Source organism: Tupaia chinensis, unplaced genomic scaffold (genome assembly GCF_000334495.1).
Source record: "Tupaia chinensis unplaced genomic scaffold, TupChi_1.0 Scaffold000622_1, whole genome shotgun sequence".
NCBI classification, from domain to species: Eukaryota; Metazoa; Chordata; class Mammalia; order Scandentia; family Tupaiidae; genus Tupaia; species Tupaia belangeri.
In genome coordinates, this window is record NW_006160142.1 from 10,545,513 (window position 1) to 10,557,427 (window position 11,915).

An 11,915-nucleotide genomic window follows, 5' to 3' on the forward strand; every position below is an offset into this window, starting at 1 on the left:
TGTCTTCTTCCCCAGGATGAGCACAGTTGCCTATCCTGCCTGGCATTACTACTCCCCACCAACGAAATGGATTACTGGAATTTTGGGGGGAAACAACAAAGACATCTCCAAACTTCAACCATGATTTGTCCATTTAGTCCCAATGAAGTGCATATTTCTGAATGCCTACAGTACAGTGCCACATAGATTCTGGGCAGTTAGGTTCTCAAAGAAAATGGCAGATATTTTCATCTCTCTAGGGTCATACTAGATGTCTATTTCTTTTTATCTTTCCTTATTAAATTATGTTTACCTGAATACATCAGGTTCATTTCACCTAAGCAGGATGTCCCATTAAGCATGACAAGTGGAAGGTTGTAAGATTAATGCCCTTCTTGAGCTTGAATTAGTGTGTCAGCATCTTTCCAGACCTGGGACCAGAGTATATAGGCAGTATTCCATAATGGACCTTAGCCTCTAACTGAACCACTCTAATATTATTCCTGTAACAAGACTACTTTTAAAGAGCCTCATTATTGGCTTCATTAGATATGTTACTTGCATCAGTGGCTGTAGTTACATGTATAATATAGAAGAGGTTAACATAGCATATTTTTTATGTATTATATGGCATACAGCTTGAAGTAGCCAAAAGGTTTATGGCGATGTAATTGGTAGTTAGTGTGAAATTTGTAAGACAAATAGACAATATCTAGGGTAACCCCTCTAATCCTCTTCTTTCAGTTTTTTACAGCCACCAAAGGGCCTCATTAAAACAGCAGTCAGCACCTTAGTGAAAAGATACAGTGCTTAGAGTGCCCAAATGTGACAGAAAATCTGCATTTTGTAAATCTGACACCTTTGATAGATTATACAGTGTGAAGCCATTTCTTCTAAGCATTATGATAACGCTTAAGGTTCTCTTCTGAATCCAGCTTTGCTATATTCACTAGCTATAACAATGTGAAAAAGGGCTGAATGAGTGAAGCTTAGAAGGTGGAGAGGAACCTTTTTCTATGGCACAAAGCTCTTTGCAGGCAAAGGGGTTGGAACACAGCTGCTGGCATTTCCAAGGACCACTTAATCTTCGGGGTAACATTCCTTTAAATATGAGGATGCAGCTTGTGAATACGCCAGAATTTGTGTGAAACATGTAGGCTTCCAGGACAGAAACATAGTGTTTTTTATATTCTACATGGGAAAGATTACAGGCTTTTTTATCTTTTTTTTTTTTAACAGATTAATGTTTTACAAGTGTCCCAGACTAAAAGAATTAATGAACGCCTTACTCTTCGTGTCACAAAAGAGACCTGTGAAATCTGAGACTTCAGAATGAGGAAGTCCAATGCAAATGATGCAAAATGAAGCAAATCTTCTAATTTAGGTCTAGGTGGCTGCCATAGCAGAGCAGGATTTATGAAAATGCACAAAGAGTTACACAATCACTGCTGAAGTTATCTTAAGACAAAATTGCCTCCTTCTAAGCCCTCATCAGACCTTCTCCCAAGCCTGTAGAAGTGTTTGACCTGCTCCTTTCACTCTGAGTCTAGTCCCCAGTGCCTCATACAGCAAGACTTGTATGGACAACTGACAACAAAGATGGAAACTAAAACTGGAGACTACATAAGAAGCATGGTCTTCCATACAGTGGAATTTTACACTTCTAAGTAGAGGTAGAGATAAAACGACAGTGTAAGTCTATACTTTGACCCAAGATTTGACATTTTTACTAATTATGATTGGACCAGAAGGGAAAGATGAGCACTGTGGAGTCCTTTGTGTCTGCCTGTGATTGAGAACTGTCTTTGTGCAGATACTTTCTACAGTCTAGTATTATTTGGTCAGAAATAATACACGTTGTTTGTAAGAAACTTCTAAAAAGATGGCCAAAACATTTTGACCTGTATGCTTTAGGCATTTTATGATGAGTACAAACTGTAGAACATGAGTATTTTTATTAAAAGTTGAAAGGTAGGCCCAACTGCTGTGGTGGAGTGCTGTTGCTTGTGCCCTGCAATGCTGGAAGCCACATAGCCACCACCATTTGGATTCTAGGTCAGCTTACAAACATGCCAGGTACCTAGCCAATATCCTGAGGAACTTAAGGTCTGAGAGGTGGGATTGCAATGTGATAAGGCCCTGTCCAGGTCTTTCTCTCTACCTTGCTCTCTCTCAAATCTGTGAGCATGTGCTTTCTATCCTAAAAAGAAGAGGGAAAAAAATTGAAATTAGAGGAACCAGGCAGAGGTATAGCAATAATAACTAAACCTATGTGGGAAGGTCATAGATTCACTGGGGTCCTGGGACCTCCTGTGCACAGGGTCATGATCTGAGCTGGCTGAGAGTAGGAGTAGGTCCCTGAAATAAGACTGTTTTGGGTGTGCCCTGTCTCTCCTACTCATGGAAGAAATAAATAATTCTTTAATTGAAAGGTAGAAAGAGGTAGAAAGATGATTAAAAAGCATTTTGCATTGTTTATGTTTTTTTTTTTTGAGAGGTTTTTGCTATAGGGTGCGTACGCTTGCCAGAAAAAGTAAGAGAGATGGAGAGACAGAAACTGAGAAATCACCCTCTGGGCGGATGACCACGCCACAGTCCCATCTCCTCCATTCTCCTCTTGGGATCTTGGGCACGCACACACATGCACCCAGTTTGAGTTGAAGCCACCAGGTCCGGGACTCGAACCACTGTCGACTACATGGGAGCCCAGCGACGAGGCCATAACTCCAACTGCTGGTCCCAGTATTGTTTATGCTTTTAATTCATAGCATGACAATAGAATGTTAAATGTAAACAGCTATGATTCAAATGAAGAAAACACATCTGACCATCTTTTATGTTTTAATATTGAAAGTCTTCGAGGACAGATTGCTAATCGGATTTAAACATGCCAAGGTAATAGCCTGTCTTTTTTGTTAAATATACGTAGTCATATATACCTACTGAAATTTCCTTTTCAGTGTTTTATGTATACTTATTTTGAATCTATTTACTAAAAGGGTTAGATTTTTCCCTTCATTACAATAAAAGAAACAAGTTTTCATTTAAATGATTCCATTAGGTATTTGCAGCTATTAATAATACAGCTTACAAAAAGAAACATTTCAATGAGTGGAACCTTGAAACAGAACGAGATATTTGGAATGGATAGTGCTTTCACTTACAGTAATATGGGCCAGTCTTTCCTTTTGTTGAATTCCATGGGTTTTTAAAATTAATTTATTTTTTTAAGGGTCAGGGCTATTTAATTTTAGTCAGTTGCTAGAGGGAGTGGCAGACCTCTTGGCTGAAAAATCTACTTGAAATTATTCTTTGGGAGAAAAAAAAGATAGAAAATTGCCTCATCAGAACCATCTTTCAACCAACAAATCCTGTGACTCTCACTGTTCTTAATTGTTGACCTCTACCATCTGTGTCATGCAATGTGGTAGGAACTCTCCCTTCAAATAAAGATCCATGCCACCTCATCAGAATGTACTTGTTACAAGTGATAACGGTTCACAATCGGTACTTAGCCATGTGAAGTACAATATCCACTTCTAAAATATGGAGGTTTCAGGTCTAAATTAATACATTGGTAAGTAAGTCATTGCATTATCTGAAAATCATTTGACACGAGAGGAAAATATCTTTGAGATTCTTTTGTTATCCCAGGAGTTTGAACCACTGAATTTATTGAATTTGGGGAAGGAAGTGATTGTGTGAATGTCTATTGCTAATTGCTGAGTGTCATTTAGCCTTAAAAAAACTGCTTTTACAAATGTAGTACCAGAACCTGAAAATGCATTTAAGGAAGTTACATATTTTCTCAATAGATAAATGAAAAATATATGGCATTATCTTAGTGGGACTAGATTTTTAAAAATCCACAACCTTTTCTGGTGAATTCTCTTAGTGTATGTGGCTTGCCTTGCCCTGCAAAATGAACTTAAAGGGACATTGTAAATAGAAAGTGTGGGTTTAAAATTCAATGGATTATTCACATCTGTTAGGTGAGAATTAAAGAGTGCTGAAATAATGTATTCTTATGTTTTAGAGCTATCACTGCCAAAGGCTACTGACTAGTAAGTATCAACATCTGTGTTACTTCTTCTTTAGATTTCCCGATTCGATGTGTCTAAACATTTCATTTACTACTGGAATTTTTTGAAGTAGTTTTAAGCCTCTGTTTGATGTACTATTTCATTGAAAGATATTATTAGCAAATATTAGTAAAGGGATTATATATACAATTAGCCCTAAATAACATTAACCGAATGTTGTGATTTGTATTATTGAAAGGACGTCAGACTTTTGAAACGGTAAATAATGGACTAAAAATAAATAAAGGTACCTGTATTTTGACAGTGATATTCCACCTCTGGTTTCCCCATGCGCAAGCGTAAACACTCTCACACACACTCTCTCTCATACACACACACAATCATTCAAATGCCTTTTCTTTCTCTGACAAAAATATTCATTAAAAACATTTCACTGTGCTGCCTTTTAATATAGCACGGGCATTCAACCTGCGCGGGAAGCTTCCTGGAACCGCACAAATACTGTGTAATTATCTGGTGGCTCCCTGCTGGCTGCTGCATATTCTGAGCACAAAGTGAGCAGCGCATTTCTGGAGCCTGACTCCTGTCTTCATTGTCCCTGCTTGGAATATGAAGCCTCACTTCATTATAGTAGACCTGATCAAACTTGATAGATTTAGCCATTATTCTTGACTGTGTCAACTTTCCACAGTTTTTCCCCCCTCCTTGGGCTCTTTTGTTTTGCCACCCAGGGAATGCAGAATATTCTGAGTCTCGGTTTCTCTCTTTCTAGCCTCTTCTCTTTCTTCCCTCCCTCCCTCTCTCTGGGCTCTCTCAATTCCCCTCCTTCTCCCTCCACCCCATTTCTTTCACTGTCTCGCCCCCTCTTCCTCTGCCCTCCCACCCAAACAAACCATGGATTCAACAAATAATGTTCCTTCCACATCATGTGATTCAAGGAAAATAAGGCTTGCAATTTTTCTCTCAATTGTCCTCTTTGGTTTTGATTTTTCAGTTACTATAAAAGAATTCTGCAGCAATGTTGACACACAAGGCAGAAATTCTTTGAAAATCCTTTTATATTTCCTGTTAGTAGCACAGTAACTTGCTCTATGATGTTGTGGTGATAGTTGGTTCTCTTTTTTTCTTCTTTTTTTTTTTTTTTTGGTCTGTTTTATGACAACTTTCAAGGAGCACTTCAGAGTTCATATTTTCAAGGATCATCCACATCAGTGTATCTTATCAAATTTTATAAATGTTGCAGTGCATTTTCTTTGCAAAAGGCATTAGATCATTCTCTAGGCAAATACTGATGTTGATACAACTGGTTTAGCATAACAGATTGCTTTGTAGTTTTTGCGAGTAGCTATGCAACAATAGAGAATTATATCATAGCTCTAACAAATGTTTAAAGTATGAAAAAAAAATAATGCATGTCCTAGTACCAAAACTAGGACCATACAGATCCCTCAGACTGTGATGGAGCAAGTTAACCACTAAGTCAGAAATTGTGGCTGAACTTAAAATACATAAAAGGTCAATTTATCGTAACCCTAGTTAATGAATATTTTGTGGTGAGAGTTTATTCCCCAGGTTCCTTTTTTTTTTTTTTTTTTTTTCTCTGTAGCTTGCAGTTGTGGATCCCAACTGCTATTGAAAAGCAAACTATAATGCTTAATGTTAAGGTCTACTTATTAAGTGCAAATTATTAAAACAGTAAGAACTTAAGGGTCTTAGAAAGTCTTCATGCTCTCCAGAGTCCCTCCATACTCCAAACCACTCTCAACCCCCTTTTTTGTTGTTATTTTTTGAAAGCAAAAGCCAGGCTTTCAGTATGATGCTTTTCAACAAGTTTGTTCACAGGATTCTTATTGTAGCTTCTGATTTTCTGCTACAGAAATAAGATAAGATGCTAGTATGGCTTGAATTTAATATTATCCTGCTTAAATTAAAAATAAAATAATTATTTTTTAGAGTGGCATTTTCAGTCACACCAAAAGCTTCATGGCATCTTAAAATGTAAATTGCCGTGAAGCAACACAAAGGAGAAAGGGAAGATTTTGAAGGCAATCGCACTGATCACTTAATTCAGTCTCTGCATATCCACTTGGCATAAGGTAATTAGAGTGCCACATTGCTGTAAAGACAGAAAGCTTAGGGTCCCATTCTGACTCACCCAGACGATAATACATGATTAGAAGTCAGTGACAGATCACAACTGCTGAATGACCCACCAAGGTCTTATCAAGGGCAAATCGCATAATTAGCATGCACTTCGCTGGCAAAGGAGTACAGTGCTATTGTTCCTGCACAATCAAATTAGCCCCGCCAATGAGGTCAGTGTTCTGTGACCTTAGAGACATTTCATGTTTTATTCCCCCCTCCCTGTCTCTCACACACACACATGCAATGTACACACATGCATACACACTTATACTGAACCTAAGTTCCATGGACACTAAAAGCATGTTTTATAGAGGCATTCTGAAGTACCCAGCATTGACTCTTCACTTCGTCACATATGGAAGGAGAAAACCAACTAATGTAGCCTGACCCTGAGGGACACATATGTAATGGAGCTACTTTGACATAAATCCAAGCATCTAGTGAGGCTCGCATCTCACATTATTTGTTCCTGATACATCTCCTGTGTACTAATGAAGTCTTAATTCAAGCCTCAGATCTCTTCTTCCTTCTAGCAATCAAAATGATCTGGTTGATCTGTACCCTCTGTCTCCACCCCATCTACATTTTACTCAAGCATTTTGTATTTCTATTACCCAAAATGTCTTTCAGAATGGACAATATATTGGATATGGCTGAGGCCCCTCATAGTTCCAGACTATTCTTTTTTTTGGAGAGGTTTTTGCTATAGTGTGCATGCATTCACCGGAAAGACAGAGAGACAGAGAGACAGAAAACTAGAAATCACCCCCCAGGGGGCATGGCCACACCACAATCCCTTCTCCTCCATTCTCCTCTCGGAATCCTGGGCACACATGCACACGCACCTGGCGAGTTTAAGCCACCGGGTCTGGGAACCGCGGTCGACTATAAAGGAGTCCAGCAACATAGCCATTATGCTAACTGCTGTTCCCAGTTCCAGACTATTCTTTTAGCCATAATGCTACCCCAGTAGGACCTCAATTATTCACTGGGTACAGCCGTTGCAACATCCAGGGCTTTTCTTCCCGGGTGATATGTTGTGTTGTGGTCTGCAAAGTTGGCATCATCTTTCCATTTTCAGCAACGTGGGGATCTGGGCAGAGAACTTCAGTGAGGCAACTTGACTAACTTGGAGGCTGTTTTGTTTTCCAGCCTGAAAGTCAGTTTTCCATTTGTTGTATAAACCTCATCACGTGTTCACTATACATGAGAGGACCTTTGGCACTCAGCCTGGGAAGGAGGATGTGTCTCCTTCATCCTTTGATCTCCATCACTCTTCTGTGCTCTCTCCCTAGCAGGATCGCCATCATCCACATTCCTGACTCCCTTTCTGCTGACATTACCTGCTACCAAACTTTCTGTTGTTTCCTTTATTTAAAGATACATTTGTGTCCTATCAAATGAAAGCCAAGTTTTGAGTCCTTTGAAGAGGGTAATAAAGATATTTAATTCTCTTCAGAGAGACATAATTTCAAACTTTCATTCTCTGAATGTTGCTTAAACATGACTCACAATTTACTACTATTAAGATAAGGTTCACTTGAACTGAGACTTCATGACATTTCTGGAAACATCTAGTCCAAATTTTAGTGCTAATGAGAAGTCTAGGGAAAATTGATTTGTGTAAAAGGGAGAGGGCTCTGGCTGGAGGCTATCATTGAGGGGACTGGGGGCTGCATGAGGTGTGAAAAGTTCGGCCATATGGAATGATCAAGAAGCAATGGACTGAATATCAGGTGACTTGGGTCAAGTCCTGGTTTTGAATTTGGCCAAGGTTTTTTTCATTCTTGGCCTGATGTCTTCATCTGAAAAATGACTAGATTTGGCAGGAGACTCTCACTGATCTTTCCCAGTAATAACGTTCTATAATTCCAAAAACATGTATGAACGTGCTATCCCAGTCCATTTGGTTGAATATACTAATGACTTCAGCCCTCAGGGTTTGTATGTACCAGCTCTGACCACGATAACTGAGTGTAATGCTGCAGATAGTGGATGAAGAGCTTCGAAAGTTAGCACCCGCAAGGAGGAGAGAATATGAGTACATCTATTGTTTACAAGCTCCCATCCTCTCCCACCTTCCCTCATATGCCTTCTGTAGTTAAACACCAAGGAAGGGGAGAAGCCAATGAAAGCATAAGTGATTTATGCTTAAATAATATGTTCCTGAAGTGTCACTGAGCAAGCAAGTTCATCTTTTGAGCCAATTAAATAATTTTAGCTCCAATTTGGCCTCTTCTGTAATTGCTCCATTTTGTGACACCTACCTTTTAATAGGCAGTGTGTTTTTACAACTGTATCATGGTTCTCCCATGCTTCCAAACATATGAAAGATTTTGATTGACTTCTGATTTCTGAAGCTGAATTTCATGGATATTTTACGAGAAGCAGATTTGAATTAGAGTTTAGTAATGCAGGGTCCTCCCTAAGAATTTATTTCTAAAGTGTATTTCATTTATTATGAATGCCTCAGCCATGTGTACTACATGCAGGGGATGAAAGTTCTTTTTTTTTTTTCCCTTGGATAGCACAAAGATAATTTCTAAAGGTCTTGTTGATTGTGCAAACACAGGGACATTTCCCTTCAATGAGAATTAAATACTGTATGTCTGTAGAATGGTAGCAGTATTCAATGTGCCACAACAGTTCCTGAAAACATCATATTTATAATGATTGTGATAAGCTATTCCATCCTCCTGGTATTTAGCCTTCATGGTAACTTCTTTCTGATGAAAAAATATAGAGAATTATGCACAAAGGAGCAGTTTTTATACTTGTAATGGAAATATTAAAAAGAGACCCATTTTTACAAATTGTCTATCTAATAGAGATTTTACAGCATCTGTAAAATATAGACACTGCATCTTGCAGCCCTGTATCTGCTATGAGGGTGTGTGCCAATTTGCATAAGGTGTATATTTTCGTATTTGTGCTCTGCAAACGTTATATTTATCACATATAAATACAAATCATGGTACCCAAAGTCTCAGCCCCCCCACACACACATACACACCTTAGTCATCCAGTGCAAACCATGAAAGTCCCCTAACAAACAGGATTAAAATTCACTCCTTTCAACCATCCCAGGCATTTATTCCTTCCTTTTCATTGAGCTACATTTGTCTGATTTAACAAGATAAGATTTGAGTGCTGATGCAGCCCGTTGTTAATGTAGCAGCCGCATCCACCATACCATCGACACTCGGCATCAGAGGAATGCATAAATCAGGTATTCAAAAAAAATTAGATATGCAGCACACCAGTTTTATAGTCCCAGCCTCAGAAATTGAAATGGCCCAGATTAATGTATTATATCTTACACACTGTCCGAGTGAATCAACTTTAATATATTGAACAGATTCGCAGAACAAGACTTTGTTATCTAAGGAGCACTCGGAAGAAGGAATTGACCTGAGGATTTGATTTGGTTCAGGTAGTTCATGTTGTACAGCAGCATTTGAATAGTTTCACATAAAAATAAAATTTGTATTAGAAATATTTCACATCATTTCTGGGCTCGTCCACACAGCAGCTTTGCAGAGGGCCAATATTATAGAAACAATGTCCGGCCAAGATATGATTTTAACCTTTGCTTCTGACATGGCAAAACAATATAATTGTAATTTTAATGCAAGCTGCTGTTTCTCACAAGGTAGCTTGTACAGGATGACTTTAAGTAGTTTGGATTTTGACTGGAAATGGAATGCCCATTGAATTGCTCATACAATAGAAGCGCCACAGTCTGTAGCATTGCATTCCCAACAGCTCAGCCGGGGCTGAAGCTGCTCTGTGGAGAAGCTGCTTTTTATACTGTTGGATGCCATTCCGGTCATTCTAGGTCCTTCCAAGGACCGACTTGGAAGGAATGCAAGGTTGCTGGGACAGTAGCTGTTTTCTTTGCCAGGCTGGGATAGCCATGATGAGGAAATCATAGTAGGATTTGAAGCCAGAGAGGATGCAATCTTTCCCCCCAACTGCCTGGAAGAGGGGAGGGAAATATTGCAGTCTGAAGAGAAATATTCTGCACTTGGGAGATACATGGCAAAGTGCTTCTTTCTTTCAGGACTTTCTGGTTTCTGTTTCAATGCAACCATATTCTAGAGGGTCCTCTTTGTGTAACCCCAAGACCTCCAAGATTATGCTGTCTTCCCTGAGTGATTGTGGTGGAGCCTGAAATGATCTTTAACTTCTTGGCAATATCAGTAATGCGTTCCACTATAGACTGTAAAGTTTCTTCTACCCAGAGATGGGATTCTATCTATTTCATACATCTGGAACACCAAATGCTAGCAGTAGGGAGGATTTTCTCATGGTACTCAGAAAATTTCTGTATTCCCAAATTGTTTGGAATGAAAGGAATAGGCAAAGATAGTCATTAAATGTAAAGACAATAAATAGACAAGCAATGGGTCAAACACCAGTTCCTGTCACATGTAGTGCAAGGTAAACAAGAAGTCAAAATAAAACCGCACTTCAGCCAAGGTGCCACTCCAGTGCTTGGCATCCATAACAGTCCTCTTGCTTATTTGTTTACCCCATTACTTTGCCTGTTTTCATACCTTCGGTTTTATTTTAATATTTCAGAGATTGGGGGATCCAAATAATCTACTCTGATAGTAACAACCAAATAATTTCCTTTGGTTTATTCAGTCAACCTTATAAATAATTGGTTAATGTCCCCATTTTTCTGTGATTGGTGGAACCACCCATGAGCATGTCTGATGTCAGAAATCTGGCTATATTTTATAACTATTTCAGATTCTCCTTTCATCTCTCAATTCTCATTTACTCTTCAGATGTCAATATTGACACCACTATTGACTGGGAACCCATTCTCCATTCCAACCAAATCTAGGCTGACTTCCCATCTCTGTGTTCTCATGCTATCCTGTGTCACTCTCATCACAGTGTTTGCCTGTGAGTTTGTAGCTGCTGATTTAAGTCTCTTTCTCTCAAGAAAACTTAAAACGCTTTGAGATAGTCTTTTTCATTGTTATATTCTTCATCTGAGCATAGTGCCTGGCACATAGTGGGCTTTAATTAAGTGTCAGCAGAATTCACTTATTCATTTATTCAGGGAGTGTTTTTGGATGTCTTCTCTGTGTTGGATACTGTTCCATGCACAGGAGGGACACAGCAGTAACATAAAGCCACTGTGCCCATAGCACTTACATTCTAGGGTAAAAATAGATATTAACAAACAAACATTAAATGAGTCATATGAAATAGCCAATAATTGACCATATGAGATCTGCCAAAATGCCACTTTTGTTTGATCCAACCTACTATATGGCATGTTATATAGAGATAATGAGTGTGTTTGACAACATTTCTGAGCCATGTTACAATTTGAAAGAGTCCTGCTTGAGCTTATTATGCTTCAACATGATAAAATTCTCTAAAAATCATCAGAAAGATTGAGTACCATTAGTCAGATGGCATATTATAGTTACTCTAATGACTAATGAAACAATAACCATTATATCTGGTTATGTACGTATTACCAAACAGAATTTACATTGTGGTAGCAGAGTCTCAACTTCCCCTTTGAGATAAAGAGAGTCGGTGGGTGCTGAGTTTCTGTGTGACCTGGGATGAGACTGTGGCAGACAGGATTCTCATTGTGCCATGGTGATTCTTTTCCTCCTCACCTCATGCCCTCCATCATGGCTGCAGCAAGTCATGGCAGCCACTACAGAAGAATGATTATGGGGGTGGGAAGTCAAGGGAAATGAGACCAGGCAATTC

General features: G+C 38.9%; 1 long non-coding RNA gene across 1 annotated transcript in view; it reads left to right on the forward strand.

Moving 5' to 3' along the window:
• The first annotated feature begins 1,262 nt into the window (after window positions 1-1,262).
• The window catches only part of LOC102474879 (uncharacterized), a 16,469-nt gene continuing 5,816 nt past the window's right edge, over window positions 1,263-11,915 (forward strand). The window contains exons 1-2 of the long non-coding RNA XR_336091.1: window positions 1,263-1,671; window positions 4,016-4,043. This is a non-coding gene — a long non-coding RNA (uncharacterized LOC102474879). The remainder of the gene's footprint in view (window positions 1,672-4,015; window positions 4,044-11,915) is intronic.